We start from the raw sequence: 21,980 nt of genomic DNA on the forward strand, positions 1-21,980 counted from the left end.
CCCATTCCTTGCCCTTTTTAGTAAACTGTCTGTTGTGTGTCTAAACCTAGATACTTATCAACTACATCATATATTTTCTATGTTATGTTTCACATCTACCTACATTTTTACCATATTGATGTACCTCTTCACTTTAACAAAATCCACTCTTTTAATGTACCTTTCTTATTTCTTTTATAGCTTTACCTATACATGCAGCAACGTATTGATCTACATATTTTTAACTATTGATTAAATTCTTGTTAGGTCCAGTATATACCTTCAGCTCTACTTCTATACATCTGTGTTGTTATTCTTGAGCATGTCCTTGGCTTTTACTCTTTGTCTCACTATTGACTAAAACTAGGATTATCCTGTATTATGGCAGATGGCATAATGCCTAAGTTCTTGTATTTGGACCATCCTTTAACAAACAGTCAAATATTTGTGTTCTTGTTTAGTATGTTTCTTTTCCATTTTAGTATGTTAAGCATAAACCTGTACTTTGATTCATGGTTTTCTCCTTGTTTCATATTCTCTTCTTTTCCAACCTTCTGTCTAATCCTATACCCAAACCTAGATCATACTTCAGTATGGCAAGCGATATCCATGTTTTTGTTTGATACATGCCTTCTTCTTTGTGTCAGACTATCATTACCATCTCCTTGAGCATATAGATGTCCTTCCATATTTCACTCCCCTGCCTTCTGCTCTTTCTTTTACTCTTTTATCTACCACTTTCTAACCCCAGGATTTTCCCATATACACATATCTAATCATTAATTGCTTGTTTGATGTGTGCCTCCTTCTATAATGTCATTTTTTATTGCTATTTGGCATGATTTGACACATTCTTACTTCTTGTCTGCTCTTATTGTCTCTTGTCTTTAGACAGATGCTTAAGTTAAGTTTCCATTCCTCTTTCTTTAACTCTTGATTTCCTTTCATGTCTAAGATCTGGATCATCCTGTTTTGTGACACATGGCATACTCCCTACGTTCCTTCAGCCGGTACATTCTTTACTACTGCATGAAATACTTTTCCTTGTTTGTTGTATGACCTTCATTCTTGTTTTTGTTTGTTTCTAATCTTAATATGCACCTGTCTGCTGCCTGCCACATCCAAATCTAGATCACCAAGCATTATGGCATGTTATCCCTATGTTCTTCCATGATAGATGTCTCCTTTTTTGTGTCAACAGTTGCTGCCATTCCCTTGAGCATGCACTTGTCTTTTATCAGGTTATTCTCTTTTGTCCTGTGCATTCCTTCTCTTCTCTTTTACCCCTTTGTCTGTCTCCTGCTAGCTGGTAAATTCTCCCATTACAGACACGTACTTTATAATTTCTTGGTTGATATGTGCATTCTGCTATAATGTCATTCATTATTACCTTAGAGAATTCTCTTACCATTTGACAGATCCTTCATTCTTGTCTCCTTTTATGTTTCCTTTCATACTTGTGTTTCTTCAGTCTTCAAACCTGGACCCCATCTATCTTATGGCATCTGATTCTCATGTTCTTCTTTAACGCATACCTTCTGTTTTATTATCAGATACTGGTATGGGATACATTAATCTTCCATAGAACCTAATTGTTCCAGCCCTTCTCATCTACAGTTCTCTTCACTTTCAGTTATCTCTCAGTGTGTCTATACCTAGATCATCCTAAGCTATGGCATATAATATTTATATTTTGTTTTTATATGTACCTTGTTTTTCTGTAAAATTATTGCCCCCATTCTTTTGAAAATGTTCTTATTTTGCTTCAGATTCTATTCTAGCTATCTCCCCTTCTTCAATTTTTATTCCCTTTGTGTATCTCTGGGCTGACACCTCTTCCCCCTTATTCTTAATATTTAAAAAATGCAATCTTGTTAGATACCAGTACAATGTATGCCATATACATTCCTTCCACATATTGTTACTCTTTAGCTTCTAGTTATCTTTAAACTGATATTTTTTATCATTTTTCGAGTTCTCTTGCCTTTTGCCAACCTCCCTCATCTTTATTAAAACCTGGGTCATTTTGTATTATGGCATATAACCTTCATACTTTCAGTTTAATATAATTGTTGTTTATTGATGTCAAACTGTTACAACTATTTCAACATGACAGTGTTCTTACATTTTAAGAGATTAACTACATTCTCCTCTTCTTTTCACACTTTTGTATATCACTTCCTAACACATTTAACTTTTCTTTATTACACCATGTAATCTTTCTGATCTTGTTCGATGCATGTCAGCTTCTTCAGTGACACATGATCTAGTCTTGAGAATGCCCTTATCCTTCACAGATTCTTCTTCTCTTGGGCCCTTTTCACCTCTTTTCCACCTCTCTGTCTAATTCCATGTATAGCTCTGGTCATCTAGCATTAAGGCACGTGATCTTTATGTTCTTGCACAATACATAATTTCTTTTCATGGAAAATGGTTGCTGCCATTACCTTGAGCATCCACTTGCCTTTGGAAAAATTTTCTCTTATTCTCTCTTCCCATTTACACCTCTGTCTATATCTAGCTAACCCATATACAGACATCTAATCTCCGCTTTCTTGTATGATTTATACTTTTAGCCATTAAGTCAGTTATTCTTACGATTGAGAATGCACTTATCATTTGACAAATAATTCATTTCTGTTCTGTATTCTCTACATTTTCCCTCTCTCTCCCTCTCTCTCTCCCTCTCTCTCTCTCTGCTCTCGCTCTATACCCCTCTCCTCCTCCCACTGTCTCTCTCTTTCCGTCTCACCTAAAATCTACATATGCTATCCATTTCTCCTTTATTTCCATATATTGCTACTTTGAGCATGCACTAGTCCTCTATTGATTCTTCTCTTACTGACTCCCATTTCCTCCCCTTTTGGTAAATGGTCTGTCTACCTTTTTCCTGACACCTTTAACTTTTCTTTTGTACACCACCTAGACTTCGTGATCTTGTTTGATGCATGTTATTTTCTCTGTTGCTACATGGTTATCTCTTGAACCTACCCTTATCCTTCACAGATTCTACTACTCCGTTCACCTATCATCTGCTCTTCCACCATTCTGTCCATTTCCGTGTACAGATCTTGATGATCTAGCACTATGGAATGAGATCTCTATGTTCTAGCATGATACATAATTTCCTTTTATGTAAAATGGTTCTGCCATTTTCTTTAGCACGCATTTCACTTTTGAAAGAATATTCTCTTTTTCTCGCTTCTCTGTTATCTCTTTACCTTGCTAACTCTAGGATTCTCCCACATACAGCCATATAATCTCTACTTTCTTGTATGACGTGTGTCTTCAGCTGTAATACCTTTTATTCTTACCCCTGAGAATGCAATTATCCTTTGATAAATACACCATTCCTAGCTCCTATATCCAGATACTCCATTCCTAACTCATGTGCTCTCTCTCTCTCTCTCTCTCTCTCTCTCTCTCTCTCTCTCTCTCTCTCTCTCTCTCTGTCTGTCTCTCTCTCTCTCTATCCCTTTAATATCTGACCTAAAATCTACATATGCCTTCTAGTCCTTCTGTATACCAGTACCCCTTCTCTTAGAATGTCACAATTGCTACTTCGAGCTTGCCCCTGCCCCCATTGAATCTTCTCTTATTGGCTCCCATTTCCTCCCCATTAGATAAGCTGCCTGTCTACCATTTTCCTTACACTTTTAACCTATCTTTACTACACTATGTAATCTTTAAAATCTTATTCGATGCAATTCAACTTTGCTGCTGCTACTTGGTTTACTCTTGAACCTACCCTTATACTTCACAGGTTCTACTCCTCTTGTCACCATTATCTGCTCTTTCAACATGTATTGTGTTGTATGGAACTGGGGACATAGAAACAATGGAGATGATTCATCCCCACGGTATCCCACAGTGGTACACAAACCCACAACAGGCTACAGCAGTCCACTCAGCCCTCACTCCACCACCGCCCCACCCTGATCCCAGGGTTATTGTCCCCTGAAACGTCTCGCACTATACAAGTGTAACCCCAGTGTTTGCGTGGTGGAGTAATTATGGTGTATGCATACACAGACAAAGTGTTTGCGCAGTAATCACCAACATAGTGTAACTGAGGTAGAATAAGGGGAACCCGAACACATTCGCTGAAGCAGATGGAAAACCACCTTAAAAACCATCCACACGCTGGCTGGCACATCTGACCTTGACACTAATCCACCGGCCAGATTTGTCCCTGGGACTGGCATTACTTTCTCTCCCCATGGCTAACCAGGGGGGCTCTTTCACCTTTCTGTGTATTTCTGTATGCAGATCTTGATCCTCTAGCATTATGGCATGTGATCTCTTTGTTCTTGCATGATACGTTATTTCCTTTTACATAAAATGGTCCTGCCATTTCCTTGAGCATACATTTGTCTTTTTCTATCTTCTCTGTTATCCCTCTGTCATTACCTTGATTCTATCATATCAGACATATAATCTCTACTTTCTTGTACATACAAACTATGTCTTCAGCTGTAATAATTTTTATTATTACCCTTGAGAATGCACTTATCATTTGACAGATACACCATTCCTAGCTCGTACACACTCTCTCTCTCTCCTCTCCCTTCTCTCTCTCTCTCTCTGTCTCTCTCTTTCTCTCTCTCTCCCCCCCCCCCTCCCACCACTCCTCACACACACACACACACACACACACACACACACACACACACACACAACACACACACACACACCTCCCTCATTCACTCTCTCTATCTGTCCTAAAATCTTGATAATATTGTGTAACTCATCCAGTCTTTGAGTTCTCTTTCTGTGCCCTAATATCTGATATCTTTTATTGCCATTTGCTATTACTTTTGAGCATGTCCTTATCCTTCACAGATTTTCCTTCTCTTCTCTTCTATTCATGTCTTTTACACCATTCTGTCTATTTCCATGTACAGATCTTGATCACCTAGTATTATGGCATGTCATCTCTACATTCTTGCATGGTATTTACTTCTTTTCATGTAAAATGGTTACTGCCATTTCCTTGAGCATGCACTTCTCTTTTGACAGAATTTTGTTTCCTCTTTCTTCCCTTTTACACCTCTATCTACACCCAGCTAACCCTAGGTTTCTCCCAACTTTCCATGATCCACTTATCATTTGACAAATACTTCATATCTGATCTCTCTTCTTTGCATTTCCACCCTCCCATGTTCTCTCTCTATCTTTCTCTCTCAGCCTCTCCCCACCCCCTAACTTTCTTCCTCTCTATCCCTATCTCTCTCTCTCTCTCTCTCTCTCTCTCTCTCTCTCTCTCTCTCTCTCTCTCTCTCTCTCTCCTCTCTCCATTTTCTGTCTGACCTAAAATCTATATATGCCTTCTAGTCCTTCTATATACCAATACCCCTTCTCTTTGATTGCCATATATTGCTACTTTGAGAATGCTCTTGTCCCCTACTGATCTTTCCTTATTGGCACCTATTTCCTCTCCTTCTGATAAACTGCCTGTCTACCATTTTCCTAATGCTTTTAACTTTCCTCTTCTACACTATGTAATCTTAGTGATCTTGTTTGATGCATGTCAACCTCTCTGCTGCTAAATAGTTTATCCTTGAACCTACCCACCTACACTTATCCTTCACAGATTCTACTTCTCTTGTCACCATTATCTGCTCTTTTACTTTGTAGTTTATTGTATGGAACTGGGGACCTAGAAATGATGGAGAGGTTTCATCCCTGCTGTAGCCCGCAGTGGTGTACACACCCCACAACAGGCTTCAGCAGTCCTCTCACCCCACACCCCACCGCCACTCCACTCAGAACACAGGGTTATTGTGCTGTTCAGCCCCCAGTGCCCCCCCCCCCCCCCACCCTGCCCCAGGCAGGTCTCAGATGAGTGTATGTGTAGTGGAGTAATTATGGTGTATGCGTAAATGGAGAAAGTGTTTGTGCACTAATCGCCGACATAGTGTAACTGAGGTGGAATAAGGGGAACCAGTCCACATCCCCTGAGGCAGATGGAAAACTACCTCAAAAACTATCCACAGACTGGCTGGCACACACTGGCATCAATTCCTGCCCAGAAAGCAATGTGTTAGACCCCAAGGCTAACCAGGTGGGCTCTTTCGCCTTTTTGTCTATTTCTGTATGCAGATCTTGATCCTCTAGCATTATGGCATGTGATCTCTATGATCTTGCATGATACATAATTTCTTTTTATGTAAAATGGTTCTGCCATTCCCTTGAACATGCATTTGTCTTTTGAAAGAATATTTTCTTTTTCTACCTTCTCTGTTATCCCTCTCTCTTTACCTTGCTAACACTAGGATTCTATCGTATACAGAAAAATAATCCCTACTTTCTTGTACGTACAAAGTATGTCTTCAGCTGTAATACCTTTTATTATTACCCTTGAGAATGCACTTATCATTTGACACATACACCATTCCTAGCTCGTATACACTCTCTCTCTCTCTCTCTCTCTCTCTCTCTCTCTCTCTCTCTCTCTCTCTCTCTCGTCACTCATTCACTCACTCTATCTGTCCTAAAACCTTGATAATCTTGTGTAAGTCATCCAGGCTTTGAGTTCTCTTTCTGTGCACTAATATCTGATATCTTTTATTACCATTTGCTATTACTTTTGAGCATCCCTTATCCTTCACAGATTCCTCTCCTCTTGTCTTCTATTCATGTCTTTTCCACCATTCTGTCTATCTATATGTACAGATCTTGATCACCTAGTATTATGGCATGTGATCTACATTCTTGCATGGTAATTAATTTCTTTTCATGTTAAATGGTTGCTTCCATTTCCTTGAGCATGCACTTCTCTCTTGACAACATTTTCTTTCTTCTCTCTTCCCTTTTACACCTCTATCTCTATCTAGCTAACCCTAGGTTTCTCCCAACTTTCGTGTATGATTTATGCCTACAGCTGCGATGCAAGTTATTCTTACCATTGAGAATCCACTTATCATTTAACAAATACTTCATTTCTGTTCTCTCTTTTTGCATTTCCCCCCCCCCCCCCTCAATCTCTCTCTATGTTTCTCTTTCACCCCCTTCCTAACACTCTCACTCCCTCTCTCTCTCTCTCCCACTTTCTCTCTCTCTCTCTCTCTCTCTCTCTCTCTCTCTCTCTCTCTCTCTATCTATCTATCTATCTCTCTCTCTCCCCCCCTCTCTCTCTCTCTCCTTGTTTGATGCATTTCAATTTCACTGCTTCTACTTGGTTTACTCTTGAACCTACCCTTATACTTCACAGATTCTACTTCTCTTGTCACCATTATCTGCTCTTTCACCTTGTATTGTGTTGTATGGAACTGGGGACATAGAAACAATGGAGAGGATTCATCCCCATGGTATCCCACAGTGGTACACAAACCCACAACAGGCTACAGCAGTCCACTCACCCCTCACTCCACCACCGCCCCACCCTGATTCCAGGGTTATTGTCCCCTGAAACGTCTCGCACTATACGAGTGTAACCCCAGTGTTTGTGTGGTGGATTAATTATGGTGTATGCATACATGGACAAAGTGTTTGCGCAGTAATCACTAACATAGTGCAACTGAGGTAGAATAAGGGGAACCCGAACACATTCGCTGAAGCAGATGGAAAACCACCTTAAGAACCATCCACAGGCTGGCTGGCACACCTGACCTTGACGCTAATCCACCGGCCATATTTATCCAAGGATCGGCATTACTTCCTCTCCCCATGGCTAACCAGGGGGGGTCTTTCATATACACACATATAATCTCTACTTTCTTGTACAAACTATGTCTTCAGCTGTAATACCTTTTAATATTACCCTTGAGAATGCACTTATCATTTGACAGATACACCATTCCTAGCTCGTATACACTCTCTCTCTCTCTTCTCTCTCTCTCTCTTTCTCTCTCTCTCTCTTTCTTTCTCTCTGTCTCTCTCTCTCTTTCTCTCACTATCTCTCTCTCTCTCTCTCCCCCCCCCTCCCTCCCACCCTTCCTCTCTCACACACACACACACACACACACACACACCCACCTCCCTCATTCACTCTCTCTATCTGTCCTAAAATCTTGATAATATTGTATAACTCATCCAGTCTTTGAGTTCTCTTTCTGTACACTAATATCTGATATCTTTTATTGCCATTTGCTATTACTTTTGAGCATGCCCTTATCCTTCAAAGATTTTCCTTCTCTATTCTTCTATTCATGTCTTTTGCACCATTCTGTCTATTTCCATGTACAGATCTTGATCACCTAGTATTATGGAATGTCATCTCTACATTCTTGCATGGTATTTACTTCTTTTCATGTAAAATGGTTACTGCCATTTCCTTGAGCATGCACTTCTCTTTTGACAGAATTTTGTTTCTTCTTTCTTCTCTTTTACACCTCTATCTACATCCAGGTAACCCTAGGTTTCTCCCAACTTTCCATGATCCATTTATCATTTGACAAATACTTCATATCTGATCTCTCTTCTTTGGATTTCCAACCCTCCCATGTTCTCTCTCTATCTTTCTCTCTCAGCCTCTCCCCACCCCCGCTAACTCTCATTCTCTCTCTCTCTCTCTCTCTCTCTCTCTCTCTCTCTCTCTCTCTCTCTCTCTCTCTCTCTCTCTCTTCTCTCCCTCCCTCCCTCCATTTTCTGTCTGACCTAAAATCTACATATGCCTTCTAGTCATTCTATATACCAGTATCCCTTCTATTTGATTGCCATATATTGCTACTTTGAGAATGCTCTTGTCCTCTACTGATCTTTCCTTATTGGCTCCTATTTCCTCTCCTTCTGATAAACTGCCTGTCTACCATTTTCCTAATGCTTTTAACTTTCCTCTTCTACACTATGTAATCTTAGTGATCTTGTTTGATGCATGTCAACTTCTCTGCTGCTAAATAGTTTACCCTTGAACCTACCCACCTACCCTTATCCTTCGCAGATTCTACTTCTCTTGTCACCATTATCTGCTCTTTTACCTTGTAGTTTATTGTATGGAACTGGGGACCTAGAAATGATGGAGAGGTTTCATCCCTGCTGTAGCTCGCAGTGGTGTACACACCCCACAACAGGCTTCAGCAGTCCTCTCGCACCACACCCCACCGCCACTCCACTCAGAACACAGTGTTATTGTGCTGTTAAGCCCCCAGTGACCCTCCCCCCTTTCCCCCACCACCGTCCCAGGCAGGTCTCAGATGAGTGTAACCCCAGTGTATGCATGGTGGAGTAATTATGGTGTATGCGCATAATGGAGAAAGTGTTTGTGCACTAATCGCCAACATAGTGTAACTGATGTGGAATAAGGGGAACCAGTCCACATTCCCTGAGGCAGATGGAAAACTACCTCAAAAACCGTCCACGGGACTGGCTGGCACACACTGGCATCAATTCCTGCCCTGAAAGCAATGTGTAACACCCCAAGTCTAACCAGGTGGGCTCTTTTACCTTTTTGTCTATTTCTGTATGCAGATCTTGATCCTCTAGCATTATGGCATGTGATCTCTATGATCTTGCATGATACAAAATTTCTTTTTATGTAAAATGGTTCTGCCATTCCCTTCAACATGCATTTGTCTTTTGAAAGAATATTTTCTTTTTCTACCTTCTCTGTTATCCCTCTCTCTTTACCTTGCTAACACTAGGATTCTATCGTATACAGAAATATTATCCCTACTTTCTTGTATTTACAAAGTATGTCTTCAGCTGTAATACCTTTTATTATTACCCTTGAGAATGCACTTATCATTTGACAGATACACCATTCCTAGCTCGTCTACACTCACTCTCTCTCTCTCTCTCTCTCTCTCTCTCTCTCTCCTCACTCATTCACTCACTCTATCTGTCGTAAAACTTGATAATCTTGTGTAAGTCATCCAGTCTTTGTGTTCTCTTTCTGTGCACTAATATCTGATATCTTTTATTGCCATTTGCTATTACTTTTGAGCATGCCCTTATCCTTCACAGATTCTTCTCCTCTTGTCTTCTATTCATGTCTTTTCCACGATTCTGACTATTTACATGTACAGATCTTGTTCACCTAGTATTATGGTATGTGATCTACATTCTTGCATGGTAATTAATTTCTTTTCATGTTAAATGGTTGCTTCCATTTCCTTGAGCATGCACTTCTCTCTTGACAGCATTTTCTTTCTTCTCTCTTCCCTTTTACTCCTCTATCTCTATCTTGCTAACCCTAGGTTTCTCCCAACTTTCGTGTATGATTTATGCCTACAGCTGGAATGCAAGTTATTCTTACCATTGAGAATCCACTTATCATTTAACAAATACTTCATTTCTGTTCTCTCTTTTTTTCATTTTCACCCCTCCCCCAATCTCTCTCTATGTTTCTCTTTCACCCCCTCCTTAACACTCTCTCACTCTCTCTCTCACTCTTTCTCTCTCTCTCTCTCTCTCTCTCTCTCTCTCTCTCTCCCTCCCTCTCTCTCTCTCCTTGTTTGATGCATTTCAATTTCACTGCTGCTACTTGGTTTACTCTTGAACCTACCCTTATACTTCACAGATCCTACTTCCCTTGTCACCATTATCTGCTCTTTCACCTTGTATTGTGTTGTATGGAACTGGGGACATAGAAACAATGGAGAGGATTCATCCCCACGGTATCCCACAGTGGTACACAAACCCACAACAGGCTACAGCAGTCCACTCACCCCTCACTCCACTACCGCCCCACCCCGATCCTAGGGTTATTATCGAGTACGGCAACCAGTGGACCCCCTCTTAAACGTGTCGCACCATACGAGTGTAACCCCAGTGTTTGCATGGTTGAGTAATTATGGTGTATGCATAGATGGACAAAGTGTTTGCGCAGTAATCACCAACATAGTGTAACTGATGTAGAATAAGGGGATCCCGAACACATTCGCTGAAGCAGATGGAAAACCACCTTAAAAACCATCCACACACTGGCTGGCACACCTGACCTTGACACTAATCCACCAGCCAGATTTGTCCCAGGGACCGGCATTACTTCCTCTCCCCATGGCTTACCAGGGGGGGTCTTTCACCTTTCTGTGTATTTCTGTATGCAGATCTTGATCCTCTAGCATTATGGCATGTGATCTCTTTGTTCTTGCATGTTACATTACTTCCTTTTATGTAAAATGGTCCTGCCTTTTCCTTGAGAATACATTTGTCTTTTTCTATCTTCTCTGTTATCCCTCTGTCTTTACCTTGCTAACACTAGGATTCTATCATATACAGACATATAATCTCTACTTTCCTGTACAAACTATGTCTTCAGCTGTAATACCTTTTAATATTACCCTTGAGAATGCACTTATCATTTAACAAATACTTCATTTCTGTTCTCTCTTTTTTTCATTTTCACCCCTCCCCCAATCTCTCTCTATGTTTCTCTTTCACCCCCTCCTTAACACTCTCTCACTCTCTCTCTCACTCTTTCTCTCTCTCTCTCTCTCTCTCTCTCTCTCTCTCTCTTTCTCTCTCTCTCTCTCTCTCCCCCCCCCCCCCCCACCATCCCTTCCTCACACACACACACACACACACACACACACACACACACACACACACACACACACACACCTCCCTCATTCACTCTCTCTATCTGTCCTAAAATATTGATAATATTGCGTAACTCATCCAGTGTTTGAGTTCTCTTTCTGTGCACTAATATCTGATATCTTTTATTGCCATTTGCTATTACTTTTGAGCATGCCCTTATCCTTCACAGATTTTCCTTCTATTGTCTTCTATTCATGTCTTTTACAACATTCTGTCTATTTCCATGTACAGATCTTGATCACCTAGTATTATGGCATGTCATCTCTACATACTTGCATGGTATTTACTTCTTTTCATGTAAAATGGTTACTGCCATTTCCTTGAGCATGCACTTCTCTTTTGACAGAATTTTGTTTCTTCTTTCTTCTCTTTTACACCTCTATCTACATCCAGCTAACCCTAGGTTTCTCCCAACTTTCCATGATGCACTTATCATTTGACAAATACTTCATATCTGATCTCTCTTCTTTGCATTTCCAACCCTCCCCTGTTCTCTCTCTATTTTTCTCTCTCAGCCTCTCCCCACCCCCTAACTCTCTCTCTCTCTCTCTCTCTCTCTCTCTCTCTCTCTCTCTCCCTCTCTCCCTCTCTCCATTTTCTGTCTGACCTAAAATCTATATATGCCTTCTAGTCATTCTATATACCAGTACCCCTTCTCTTTGATTGCCATATATTACTACTTTGAGAATGCTCTTGTCCCCTACTGATCTTTCCTTATTGGCTCCTATTTCCTCTCCTTCTGATAAACTGACTGTCTACCATTTTCCTAATGCTTTTAACTTTCCTCTTCTACACTATGTAAGCTTAGTGATCTTTTTTTATGCATGTCAACTGCTGCTAAATAGTTTACCCTTGAACCTACCCACCTACACTTATCCTTCACAGATTCTTCTTCTCTTGTCACCATTATCTGCTCTTTTACCTTGTAGTTTATTGTATGGAACTGGGGACCTAGAAATGATGGAGAGGTTTCATCCCTGCTGTAGCTCGCAGTGGTGTACACACCCCACAACAGGCTTCAGCAGTCCTCTCACCCCACACCCCACCGCCACTCCACTCAGAACACAGGGTTATTGTGCTGTTCAGCCCCCAGTGCCCCCCCCCCCCCACCCTGCCCCAGGCAGGTCTCAGATGAGTGTAACCCCAGTGTATGCATGGTGGAGTAATTATGGTGTATGCGCATAATGGAGAAAGTGTTTGTGCACTAATCGCCGACATAGTGTAACTGAGGTGGGATAAGGGGAACCAGTCCACATTCCCTGAGGCAGATGGAAAACTACTTCAAAAACCATCCACAGACTGGCTGGCACACACTGGCATCAATTCCTGCCCAGAAAGCAATGTGTTAGACCCCAAGGCTAACCAGGTGGGCTCTTTCGCCTTTTTGTCTATTTCTGTATGCAGATCTTGATCCTCTAGCATTATGGCATGTGATCTCTATGATCTTGCATGATACATAATTTCTTTTTATGTAAAATGGTTCTGCCATTCCCTTGAACATGCATTTGTCTTTTGAAAGAATATTTTCTTTTTCTACCTTCTCTGTTATCCCTCTCTCTTTACCTTGCAAACACTATGATTCTATCGTATACAGAAATATAATCTCTACTTTCTTGTACATACAAAGTATGTCTTCAGCTGTAATACCTTTTATTATTACCCTTGAGAATGAACTTATCATTTGACAGATACACCATTCCTAGCTCACATACTCTCTCTCTCTCTCTCTCTCTCTCTCTCTCTCTCTCTCTCTCTCCTCTCTCATTCACTCACTCTATCTGTCCTAAAATCTTGATAATCTTTCGTAAGTCATCCAGTCTTTGAGTTCTCTTTCTGTGCACTAATATCTGATATCTTTTATTACCATTTGCTATTACTTTTGAGCATGCCCTTATCCTTCACAGATTCTTCTCCTCTTGTCTTCTATTCATGTCTTTTCCACGATTCTGACTATTTACATGTACAGATCTTGTTCACCTAGTATTATGGTATGTGATCTACATTCTTGCATGGTAATTAATTTCTTTTCATGTTAAATGGTTGCTTCTATTTCCTTGAGCATGCACTTCTCTCTTGACAACATTTTCTTTCTTCTCTTTTCCCTTTTACACCTCTATCTCTATCTAGCTAACCCTAGGTTTCTCCCAACTTTCGTGTATGATTTATGCCTACAGCTGCGATGCAAGTTATTCTTACCATTGATAATCCACTTATCATTTAACAAATACTTCATTTCTGTTCTCTCTTATTTGCATTTTCACCCCTCCCCCAATCTCTCTCTATGTTTCTGTTTCACCCACTCCCTAACACTCTCTCACTCTCTCTCTCCCTCTTTCTCCCTCTCTCTCTCTCTCTCTCTCTCTCTCTCACTCTCTCTCTCTCTCTCTCTCTATCTCTCTTTTTCTGTCTGACCTAAGATCTGCATGTGCCTTCTAGTCCTTTTATATAAAAGTATCCCTTCTCTTAGAATGTCACATATTGCTACTTTGAGGTTGCCCTTGTCCCCTACTGATTCTTCTCTTATTGGCTCCCATTTCCTCCCCTTCTGATAAGCTGCCCGTCTACCATTTTCCTTATATTTTTAACCTTCCTTTACTACTGTATGTAATCTTTGTGACCTTGTTTGATGCATTTCAACTTCTCTGTTGCTACATGGTTAACTCTTGAACCTACCCTTATCCTTCACAGATTCTACTTCTCTTGTCACCATTATCTGCTCTTTCACCTTGTATTGTATTGTATGGAACTGGGGACATAGAAACAATGGAGAGGATTCATCACCATGGTAGCCCGCAGTGTTAGACAAACCCACAACAGGCTACAGCAGTCCACTCACCCCTCACCCCACTGCCGTCCCACCCCAAACCCAGGGTTATTGTGCAGTACAGCACCCAGTGGACCCCCCCTGAAAAGTCTCACACCACACGAGTGTAACCCCAGTGTTTGCGTGGTGGAGTAGTTATGGTGCATGCGAACATGGAGAAACTGTTTGCGCAGTAATCACCATCACAGTGCAATTGAGGTAGATTAATGGGAACCAGCGCACATTCACTGATGCAGATGGAAATACGCCTTAAAAACCATCCACAGACTGGCTGGCACACCTGACCTCGACACTAATCCACCAGGCGGATTTGTGCCAGGGACTGGCATTACTTCTTGCCCGGAAATCAATGTGTGAGACCCCATGGCTAGCAGGGCAGGCTCTTACACTTTTCTGTCTATTTCTGTATGCAGATCTTGATCCTTAAGCATCATGGCATGTGATCTCTATGTTCTTGCATGATACATTATTTCTTTTTATGTAAAATGGTTCTGCCATTTCCTTGAGCATACAATGTTTCTATCTTCTCGTTTATCCCTCTGTCTTTACCTTGCTAACACTAGGATTCTATCATATGCGAGACATATAATCTCTATTTTCTTGTACAAATTATGTCTTCAGTTGTAATACCTTTTATTATTACCCTTGAGAATGCACTTATCATTTGACAGATACACCATTCCTGGCTCGTATACACTCTCTCTCTCTCTCTCTCTCTCTCTCTCTCTCTCTCTCTATCTATCTCTCTCTTTCTCTGCAGTCTTTGAGTTCTCTTTCTGTGCACTAATATCTCTTCTCCTTTATTGCCATTTGTTGTTACTCTTGAGCATGCCCTTATCCTTCACAGATTCTTCTTCTCTAGTTTACTATTCATGTCTTTTCCACCATTCTGTCTATTTACATGTACAGATCTTGATCACCTAGTATTATGGCATGTGATCTACATTCTTGCATGGTAATTAATTTCTTTTCATTTAAAATGGTTACTTCCATTTCCTTGAGCATGCACTTCCCTCTTGACAGAATTTTCTCTCTTCTCTCTTCCCTTTTACACCTCTATGTCTATCTAGCTAACCCTAGGTTTCGCCCAACTTTCGTGTATGATTTATGCCTACAGCTGTGATGCAAGCTATTCTTACCATTGAGAATCCACTTATCATTTGACAAATACTTCTTATCTGTTCCCTCTTCTTTGCATTTTCACCAGTCCCCCATTCTCTCTCTATCTTTCTCTTTCGCCCCCCTCCCTAGCACTCTCTCTCTCTCTCTCTCTCTCTCTCTCTCTCTCTATCCCTTTTCTGTCTGACCTAAAATTTATATATGCCTTCTAGTCCTTCTATATACCAGTATGCCTTCTCTTTGATTGTGATATATTGCTACTTTGAGCATGCTCTTGCCCCGTACTGAATCTTCTCTTATTGGCTCCCATTTCCTCCCCTTTTGATAAGCTGCCTCTCTACCATTTTCCTTATACTTTTAACCTTCCTTTACTACACTATGTAATCTTTGTGTCCTTGTTTGATGCATTTCAACTTCTCTGTTGCTACATGGTTTACTCTTTAACCTACCCTTATCCTTCACAGATTCTACTTCTCTTGTCACCGTTATCTGCTCTTTCACCTTGTAGTTTATTGTATGGAACTGGGGACCTAGAAACGATGGAGAGGTTTCATCCCTGCTATAGCCCACAGTGGTGTACACACCCCACAACAGGCTTAAGCAGTGCACTCACCCCTCACCCCACTGCTGCGCCACACTGAACACAGGGTTATTGTGCTGTTCTGCCCCCAGTGACCCCCCCCCCAACCCCCCCGCCCAAGGAAGGTCTCACACCAGACGAGTGTAACCCCAAAGTTTGCTTGGTGGAGTAATTATGGTGTATGCGTACATGGAGAAAGTGTTTGTGCACTAATCGCCGACATAGTGTAACTGAGGCGGAATAAGGGGAACCAGCCCACATTCGCTGAGGCAAATGGAAAACCATCTTAAAACCATCCACAGACTGGCTGGCACACCTGACCTCGACACTAATCCACCAGGCGGATTCTTCCCAGGCATCGGCATGCCTTCCTGCCTGGAAAGCAGTGCGTTAGGCCCCACAGCTAATCAAGTGGGCCTTTTCACGTTTCTGTCTATTTCTGTGTGCAAATCTTGATCCTCTAGCTTTATGGCATGTGCCCTCTATGTTCCTGCATGATACATAATTTCTTTTTATGTAAAATGGTTCTGCTGTTTCTTTGAGCATGCATTTGTCTTTTGAAAGAATATTTTCTTTTTCTATCTTCTCTGTTATCCCTCTGTCTCTATCTTGCTATCACTAGGATTCTCCCATATACAGACATATACTCTCTACATTCTTGTATGAAGTATGTCTTCAGCTGTAATACCTTTGATTCTTACCTTTGAGAATGCACTTGTCATTTGACAGATACTCCATTCCTAGCTCCTCCTATACACTCTCCCCCTCCCAGCCCTCACTCTTTCTGCCTGTCTGTCTGTCTGTCTGTCTGTCTGTCTCTCTCTCTCTCTCTCTCTCTCTCTCTCTCTCTCTCTCACACACACACACACACACACACACACACACACACACACTCCTCACTCATTCACTCACTCTATCTGTCCTAAAATCTTGATAATCTTGTGTAAGTCATCCAGTCTTTGAGTTTTCTTTCTGTGTACTAATATCTCTTCTCGTTTATTGCCATTTGTTATTACTCTTGAGCATGCCCTTATCCTTCACAGATTCTTCTTCTCTTGTCTTCTATTCACGTCTTTTTCCATCATTCTGTCTATTTCCATATACAGATCTTGATCACCTGGTATTCTGGCATGTGATCTTTATATTCCTGCATGATACATAATTTCTTTTTATGTAAAATGGTTACTGCCATTTCCATGTGCATGCACTTGTCCTATGAAAGAATATTCTCTTCTCGTTTATCCCTCTATGTTTATCCTGCTAACATTATGATTCTCCCATATACAGACATATGATCTCTAATTTCTTGTATGAAGTATGTATTCAGCTAAAATGAAACAGTGGAAACTCCAGGTAGTAACATCAACAATGTAGGAAAAGATACATTGCACGTGGGATGCAAGTAGCCATCTGGAGGGGGTGGGGAAGGAATGGACTAGATGGCTGACATGCACTGTGTCAGGAGGTTTTAGGACAGGGAGTTTGGGGAAAAGGCAACAAAAAAGGAGAGAAGTAGGGATAAATGAGCAGATATGTTGGCAGAGGATTGAAAATAAACAGGGTTCATGTTTACTATGTTATTTGACCATTTTTGAATGGTGTTGAACTTGAAAATATGTACCTGTCCTTAGGCATACTATTTTATTCTTGTTTCCTACTGACTTCTTTTCCAACTTTCTGTCTAATCTTTTATCCAAATCTAGATCATACTTCATTATGGCATGTGACAATAATGTTTTTGTTCAACAAGTTTCTTCTTCTATGGGTCAAAATGGTCCAATCTCATTCAACCAGATTTCACTCCTCTCCACATTGCTTTTCTTATCTTTTAGTCCTTTATTCTACCACTTTCTATCCCCAGGATTCTCCCATACACACATATATAATCTACAATTTCTTGTTTAATGTGTGTCTTCTGCTGTAATATTACTTATTTATTACCATTGGGCATGACTTAATCATTTGACAGATTCTTAATTCCTGTTTGCTCTTATCATTTTTTCCATGCATGTGTGTTTTCAGTTCTGAAATCTTGACCCACCTGCAATATGGCCATAGCTATTTCACCTTTGCTGCAATATGAAGTCCAGAATTTTTATTCTTAAATTTGACACATAAACAATAATTTTCTGAGATAAATTTTTTAGTGCCATCAATAAAATTTATTTCTTATAGCATGACAGGTCTCAAAACATGAAACTCATTTATGCAGTTTTTCAGTTTCAGCATTTTGTTGACAGGTAATCAGCAACATGCCTCCTACCAAGTCACTTTTGACTTGGTAAGAGGTAAGTGTGATTGTGAGACTCATTCTGCTAACATTCATAAAGCATATGTTGCCACATTGATGTTTATTATTAAGATCAGGCACTGTCTTTGCAGCCTCAATACGCTATGCTTGAAAATGAACCTTAAGATTTGAAATTAGTCACCTAATATAAGTACTACAACTATTGACAGAGTCATTAATAAATGCTTTAAGTTATTTATGAAAGTTTTAGAATTCTCCTACCCCCCCCCCCCCCCCACACACACACACACACACACACACACACACACTTCCACTACCACCCTGCACGTTATCTTCATTTTCTTCTTCAATGCATGCCTTCTGTTTTATTATCAGACATTCTTGTACTTGAATTTATTCTATTCCCAGATTGAGCTTTCCCTTCTTGTCTACAGTTCTCCTCTGTTTCAGTTATCTGTATATCTATGTGCCTATCCCTAAACCAACCTCAATTAATGCATTTGTTTTTAAATCTATCTTATTTTTAGTCAAATTGTTGACCCTTTTTCTTTGAAAATACTTTTAACCTGCATAAAATTATCCTCTATTTATTTCTTCTTCTTTCACCTTAATCCCTTTTATGTACCTCTCTGCTGACACTTCTTTCTCTTAATTCTTGTTTCTAATAATTATATTCTTGTTATATACCAGTACAGTATATGTCTTCTTCCTTAAATTCATATATTTTTACCCTTCTGCTTCAGTTCAGCTTTAGACTGATACTTTGCTTCACAAAACCAAGCCCTATCCCTTTTGTTAATGTCTCTCCCAATTTATAACACATGGATTATCTTGTACTATGAGATCTTCAAACATTCTATACCACGAGAGGGCTCTTGTTTGATACATTTCAATTTCCCCACTCTTATAAAGGGTGTTTCCATCAGAGTGTGCAAAAATTTAACAGGACATTGAGAATGCTCCTCTGAACAATCTTAAGTAGGGAGCCTGGGATTTGAGAATGCAGCTCAAGAAGATAACAGGAATAAAATCACATTAATGTGTACTTTTTTATTTACATTAGTTCCAGTTAACTGGAAATACCATCACTGACACAATGAATGAACCATCTTACAAAATGTGGTGAAACTGACTGCCATCAACCTCAATGCAATCAAGATTCTGATGCACCCTGAAAAATATAATAGGCACCTACAATTATGGCAATTCCTTGTTTTCCTTGCAGGAAATAGGTAATGTACATGTAAATAAACAGCACAGTACATGTAAACTTTTACACACGTTAGTTTTAAATAAGCTGAAAAACAGTAAAGCTAGACAAATCAGTAGACAAGTTCATTTCCATATCTCCTTAAGCTGGCTTCCCCAAGCCCAGGTTTCCTACCTCAAATTGTTCAATGGAGCATTCTCTATGTCCTGTTACATTTTTGCACACTCTTATGGAAATACCCTGTATGATGTACTCTTAAGCATGCCCCTATACTTGACAGGTACTTTTCATTTCGTCTTCTGTCTCTATTTACTCCACTGTCAACAGAATGTTAAACACTACTCTTCATTCCATTACCAGTAATCTCCTATTCTCTTCTTTTCCACCCTACTGTCTACTTCTATGTTCAAACCTAGATCATCTAGCATTATGATACTTAGTCTCTATGTTCTTGCATGACATATACATTATTTTTATAGACTCTATGTCCCTTTCTCTGTACCAGTATTCCTTCTTGTTTACTGCTGTATATTCCTACTCTTGAACATGCCCTTATTGCCTATTGATTCTTCCCTTATTGTCTCCAGTTTCCTTCCAGACTGTACACTTTCTGTCTATATGTCTAAGGCCAGATAATTATTAATTATTCCACATATATCTTTACATTCAGACCTGAGTTGTACTTTCTTTCCCACCTAACTGATAGTCCTCTTTCCTTATTTTTTGACAATTTCCACTAATCTGACCTACTCTTTTATTACTTTCTTGTCTTTGTCTATATGTATGTTAACGTGCTGTTCTCCGACATATTTCTAAAAAGATTACATTCTTGTTAGATACACCACATAGCTTCAGCTCTACTTCCTCCCCCCCCCTCTCTCTCTCTCTCTCTCTCTGACTGTCTCTCTCTCTCTCTCTCTCTCTCTCTCTCTCTCTCCCCTCTCTCTCTTAAGTTTACAGTTCTCTCCCTTTTCTCTCTTTATGCATTAGGGCATGTGGTCTCTAACTTCTTGCAAGATACATACCTCATTTTGAGTCAAATGATTGACGTCACTCTCTTGAGCATGCACTTGTCTTTTGTTGAAGTACTCTTTTATGCTCTTTGCTTTCCTCCTCTTCTCTTTTACTCTTTCGTCCCTCTCCCAATAACCCCAGGATTGTCCCATGTATAGACATCTAATCTGTAATTTCTTATTTGATGTATGTCTTCTACTAATTTTTTTTTTATTACCATTGAGCATGCCATGATCATTTGATGGATTGATAATTATTGTCTCCCCTTACATTTCCTTACACTTGTGTTTCTTCGGTCTTGAAACCTAGACACCACATATCTTATGACATCTAATTCTCTTGTTTCTCTTTAGTGCACACCTTCTGTTTTATTATCAGATATTGCTATGGACTACTTTAACTTGCTCTAGTCCCTGACTGATCCTTCACTTCTGATCTATGGTTCTCACCTTTTTCCATTATCTGTGTATGTGTCTATACCTAGATCATCCTAAATTATGGTATATAATATCTACATTTTTTACACATACCTTGTTTTCTGTCAAATTGTTGTCCCCTTTCTTTTCATAATTTTCTTATCATAAAGCAAATTCTCCTCTACTTATCTTTTTCTTTGATCTTTCTCTCCTTAGTGTATCTTTGTGCTGACACCTCTTCCTCCTAATTCTTATTGCTAATAAATGCATTCTTGTTAGATACCAGTACAGTATATACTTTCTATGTTCCTTTCATGTATTGTTACTCTTTGCCATGTCTTTATCTTTAGACTACTACTGTTCTTCATGTTTCCAATCCTCTTCCCACTCACCAACTTCTTCCCTCTTTGGTAACGGCCAGGATCATTTCATATTATGGCATATAACCTCTATATTTTTGTTTAATGCAATTTATCTTGATTGATGTCAAACTGTTACACCCCTTTCAACCTGAGGCTATCCAGATCTTTTAAGAGATTCACTTTTTCTCTTCCTCATTCCTCTCTTTTTCTGGCTTTTTCCTAACACCTCTAACCTTTCTTTATTATGCCATCTTTGTGATCTTGTCTGATGCATGCCAACTTCTCTGCTGTTATATGAAGTACTCTTGAGCATGCCTTTATCCTTCACAGATTCTTCTTTTCTTGTCTCCTGTTCTTCCCATTTCACCCTTCTGTCTATTTCCATGTCCAAATATTAATCATCCAGCATCATGGCAAGTGATCTGTATGTTCTTTCACAATACACAATTTCTTTTTATGTAAAATAGTTACTGCCATTTCCTTCAGCATGCAATTGTCTTTTGACAGAATTTTCTCTTCTTCTCTTTGCTTTTCTTCTCTTTTACCACTATATCTATATATTGCTAACCCTAGTATTCTCCAACATATAAACATCTAATCTCATCTTTTGTGATGCATACCTTCATCTACCACATCATTTATTCTTCCTCCTGAGAATGCACTTACCATTTGACTGATACTCTATTTCTATTTCCTATACTGTTTCACCTCTCTCTCTCTCTCTCTCTCTCTCTCTCTCTCTCT

At 39.9% G+C, this 21,980-nt stretch overlaps 1 long non-coding RNA gene across 5 annotated transcripts; it reads right to left on the bottom strand.

Annotated features, from left to right (window-relative positions):
* Positions 1-2,877: 2,877 nt before the first annotated feature.
* Positions 2,878-20,156, bottom strand: LOC126162100 (uncharacterized). 5 transcript variants are annotated; one of them, XR_007535023.1, is made up of 4 exons: positions 13,108-13,857; positions 10,476-11,188; positions 7,174-7,229; positions 2,878-3,723 (listed from the first exon to the last, which is right to left on the bottom strand). It is a non-coding gene; the product is annotated as an uncharacterized LOC126162100 (long non-coding RNA). The 5 variants fall into 5 exon arrangements; XR_007535022.1 differs by lacking the exon at positions 2,878-3,723 and adding an exon at positions 15,205-20,156 and having other exon boundaries at positions 6,792-7,229; positions 13,108-13,437; XR_007535020.1 differs by lacking the exons at positions 2,878-3,723; positions 13,108-13,857 and adding an exon at positions 14,915-20,156 and having other exon boundaries at positions 6,792-7,229.
* Positions 20,157-21,980: the final 1,824 nt, after the last annotated feature.

This window comes from Schistocerca cancellata, chromosome 2 (genome assembly GCF_023864275.1).
Source record: "Schistocerca cancellata isolate TAMUIC-IGC-003103 chromosome 2, iqSchCanc2.1, whole genome shotgun sequence".
Classification (NCBI taxonomy): Eukaryota; Metazoa; Arthropoda; class Insecta; order Orthoptera; family Acrididae; genus Schistocerca; species Schistocerca cancellata.